The following is a 4701-nucleotide window of genomic DNA, read 5'->3' on the forward strand; positions in this document are numbered from 1 at the left end:
TTTACCTTCTTTTATGATCTCTTTGGGATACAAGCCCAGTAGAGACACTGTTGGATCAAAGAGTATGCACAGTTTTATCCCCTTTTGGGCATAGTTCTAGATTGCTCTCCAGAATAATTGGATCATTTCACAACTCCAACAACAATGCATTAATATCCCAATTTTCCTACATGCCTTCCAATATTAATCATTATCATTTCCTTTCACCTTAGCCAATCTGAGAGGTATGAAATGGTATCTCAGAGTTGTACTAATTTGCATTTCTCTAATTAATAATGATTTAGAGAATTTTTTCATGTAAATGGCTTTCATTTCTTCATCTGAAAACACAATTATATATCTTAAGCAACCCATAAGTCTTATCTGGAAACTGGCCCTGTATTGATCAATCAATCATTGTTTTTTAAAGGCTCCTATTAGGTCATTTTGACTACTCCCATAGCTGCCAAATTTGTGGGTATGGATTCCTAAATTATCTGAAGAAAGCCCCCAATCTTGAGTCAACAGCAGAACCCTCTGGGGACTTTAAGGTTCATCTATTATAGACTCAGAAACAGATGACATCCAAATAAGACAACTTTCCCAAGATTCTGGACCAAGGGCTGAGTACACTATCCCAGTTATTTTTTCCTTCTTCCCTTTTCTTTGTGTCTAGACATCAAGGTCCTAATTTTCTATTGGGACTATCTCACTGATACCCAGGACACATTTCCCTGAAAGGTCCTCTTAAGAGCTGATCTGAGATATAAATAATATTCCATCATTGCTAAGGGGAAGAGGCTAACCAATTGTTAGATTTATCATCTTAATCATTGAGCTCACCAACCTAAGCCCACAGTTGACTTCAACTCAACTTGTTTTGGTCCAATTGGCCTCTCATAGCATCTTGGCTTTATTGCCCAAAAGCTGAAGCATTCTTTTAGACTCCCTCCCTTTGGCCAGAAGGGTTAAATGTCAGGATTCCCTTGCCAAACCTACTCCCTCCTTTTTTTAACTTTCTTCTTTTTACTATTAGGAGACAACCTGTTTTCCAGAACTAAGATTCAGCATGCAAGCTGTGCCCTGGGTTTGGAATAACAACAATTCTTTGTGCTCACCCTCTGGATAAATTCAGCCACAGAAAAATCCCAGAATTGTTTCAAATCAGTACCAGCTGGTCCCTAATATTGGACAAACACCTGCAGAAACCACTGTCATGAAGTCCTGTTATATCAAACTTGTCTCATTGTTGCTGTTACCCCTCATTATCAGGATTACAGATCAGGATTACTGTGTGGCCACTAGTATATATATATATATATATAGATATAGATATAGATATAGATATAGATATACAGAGAGAGAGAGAGAGAGAGAGAGAGAGAGAGAGAGAGAGAGAGAGAGAGAGAGAGAGAGAGACAGAGAGAGAGACAGAGAGAGAGACAGAGAGAGAGACAGAGAGAGAGAGATTTGCCTACACTAAATTGGGTCATATGTCTAGTTTCCCTCCTCCAATGGAATAAAGAAAGGTTTTTGCTCATGACCACTTTTAGCTCTTTGGTTTTATTTTATTTTTTAGAGTTAACGATGGTTGTGATTACCTGTGTGAGTTTTTTGGTAATTTTTTTTAGTATTTTCAGAGTCAACAGTGATTGCATAACCTCTGCAACCCTTTGGTCATTTGTTTGCGAGTTAATACCTATTATGCTTTCTTTATACCTTAAATTGTCCCTTGTAAAAATGAATAAAAAAGAAAGATGAAAAAAAAGTAGTTCAATGAAATTCATTAGTATATATAGTTTTTTTTACAATGTATAAGTATACATATACTCAAGCATATTTTCCCAAACATACTAAAACTCCAATTGCGTCATAGAAATTAAAAATTAGTATTACAACAAATCCTAGAATGAAGTGCTATGCTTCCTTTGACTAGTTTTTCCTTGAATAGAAAAAGATCTAATCAGCCTCCCTTGAATCAGTTCACCTTGATCAAATTTGGAAAGTGATCTTAATTCCCCTAGACAGAATCAGCAGCCAGCCAGATTAATAAAGGACCGAGCTGAGAGTAGGAGTGCCAAGTTTACTGTGGACCAAACTAAGAATGAGGATGTTTTTTAGTTAACCATATCTAAAGAGTTGTCTCTTTTGTTTATCCTTGATTAGACTTAAAGAGGAAGTCATTATAGGGAACTGCTGGTTTTCAGAAGAAACTTTTATCAGGATCTGGGCCAAGATTAATATTGATCTCTTTGTTTAGTAATTCAAAAACCTTTAAATTTAAATTTTGAGCTTTAAACATAATATAAAGCAAAGGCTTTATATTATGGTGGAATATTTCTTGGAACTTGCTAGAAAATCTGTTTTTGAAATTGTTTGAGGAAGGAGCTGGTGGAATTTATCAATCAATTTCTCTCTAAGCAGAATTGTTTATACATTAATAGAAATGCATTTCTGAGAGGTTTGGTTATAAAACAAGGGATTGTTTTTTCTTCAAAGTTCCTATGGTACCTTACCTCTGCAAAGAACATAAGGAAGTATTTTATGATATCTTTTTTTCCCCTTATCTATAGGAAATGAATGAGGGACAAAGAGAAAAGTTTGTCTGGATCTAAAAGTGGGTGAGGGAGAGTAATATCTAGTGAGATTAGAAAGATAGTTTGGGATCAGGTTATAAAGGACTTTAAAAAACTAATTTTTATTTTATTTTTGTTTTATTCTAAAGGCAATAGGAAACCACAGAAGTTGGTAGAGTAGGGGAATCACATCATCAGGCATAGGAGTAATACTCCTATCCGATCAAAAACAAGGAAATGTAAGGGTGAAAGTAGGTTTAAAATAGGAATATTGAGAACAGATATGTTTTCCTTTTCTGTGTGGTCTCTGCCCACCATTTGGACCAGGAGGCTACTACAATAAAGGGCTTAATCAATATCAAAGCAATATGACCTTCCTCTTTTCTGTTAGATATTTACCATTATTTCACCCCCAAACCAGGCTTTCTTAGGTGAAGGTTAATCTTTTTTCTGGGTTCAGCAAAGTGGTTCAGTGGAAAGACTACCACGCCTGCTGAGTTCAAATCTGGCCTTAGACACTGTGTGACTCTGGGGAAAGGTCGCTTTTTGCCTCAGTTTCCTCATCTGTAAAATGATCTGGAGAAGGAAACAGAAAAAATTTTCAATATCTCTACCACAAAAACCCAAAATGGAATCAGACATGACTGAAAAATGACTGAACAATTTTTTTCTTAAATCTTTCTGGTTGTCAGTTTTTAAGTGTGGTCTCTCCTGGTGGAAACAAAGATCTAATTGGACAGAACTGAGTACCTAATTAAAAATAACTTAGGGACACCTGAATATTTGAGTTCCTTTGTAGGTTTTAAAAATGAATCTTGTGGGGAGAGAGCCAAGATGGTGGGGTGAAGTCAGGAAGCTACTCAAGCTCTCCCAATCACCTCAAAAAACACATAAACCAAGCCTCTGAATAGTCTGATGGAATGAATATAGTTCAAGATAGATTGGAAGGACTTTAAGAAAAGTCAGTTTCACTGGAGTGAAAGAGCTGTTTAGCCCAGCTCAGAAGGTGTCTGGGAAAGCCAGTGAGAGGATCATAATCACGGCAGATCAGCCTCTGTCCTGGCTCAGTAGTAAAGCAGAGCAATGCTGCAGCCTCCAGTCCCAGCCCAGAAGGCAAATTTTGGGAAATCAGGCTGTTTCTTAAAGAGAGCAGGTAAAGTTACCCTCTGTTATGAACAAGATACCAAATACAAGGGGCCTCTGTGCTCAGAGGCAAAGCTTGGAGCTGCTTAGGAAACTTGGGATAGTGTCCCAGGTATCCCAGAAGCAGAGCTCAGAAATAAAAAAAGAGAAGGAAAGAAAATGAGTAAGAAATAGAAAAGAACCTTAAATATAGAAAGCTACTATGGTGACAGGGAAGATCAAAACATCAACTCAGATGAAGATAAAATATCTACAGAGGAAACCTCAAAGAGTGATATGAATTGGTCTCAAAACCAAAGAGCCTTCTTGGAACTTCTGATAAAAGATTTTAAAAGGCAAATAAGAGAGATAGAAGAAAAATGAGAAAAGAAATGAGAAATATGCAAAAGAAAATCAACAGCTTGGAAAAGGAAGAAAAAAATTGATTGAAGAAAATTTATTCCTTTAAAAATACAATTGCTCAAGTGCAAAAAAATCCATTGAAGAAATCAATTCTTCAAAAAACACAACAGGCAAAATGCAAAAAAGAGAGAGAGAGAGAGAGAGAGAGAGAGAGAGAGAGAGAGAGAGAGAGAGAGAGAGAGAGAGAGAGAGAAGAAAAGAAAAGAAAAAATCCACTGAAGCAAACAACACTTTGAAAAGTAGAATTAATGAAATGAAAAAAGAGATACAAAAGCTAATTGAAGAAAATCACACATTAAAAACTAGAACTGGGTAAATGAAAGTTAATGATTCTATGAGACACTAATGTGCCTTGTCTGAATTACATCCTATGATGGATCTTGCTCTCATACTAATGGGAAAGGACTTCAGAGATCATCTCAGTCAACTCATTTTGCAGATGAGGAAACCCATTAAGAAGTGGATCTTGATTCCAGCTCTGCTAGTACTACTTGGATTTTCAAACTTTTCTAGATCTTTGTTAGTTCATCTATAAAATAAAATGGAAGGATCAGGTTAGATGATTTCCAAAGTCTCTTCCCACTCTAACATTCTGAGAGCT

General features: G+C 36.3%; 1 non-coding gene across 1 annotated transcript; it reads right to left on the reverse strand.

The window, feature by feature from the left end:
• Positions 1–612: 612 nt before the first annotated feature.
• On the reverse strand, positions 613–697 carry LOC141552352 (small nucleolar RNA SNORD62). The gene has a single exon (XR_012485148.1). It is a non-coding gene; the product is annotated as a small nucleolar RNA SNORD62 (small nucleolar RNA).
• Between the last annotated feature and the right edge of the window lie 4004 nt (positions 698–4701).

The sequence above is a fragment of the Sminthopsis crassicaudata genome, chromosome 1 (assembly GCF_048593235.1).
Source record: "Sminthopsis crassicaudata isolate SCR6 chromosome 1, ASM4859323v1, whole genome shotgun sequence".
In the NCBI taxonomy this organism is placed as follows: domain Eukaryota; kingdom Metazoa; phylum Chordata; class Mammalia; order Dasyuromorphia; family Dasyuridae; genus Sminthopsis; species Sminthopsis crassicaudata.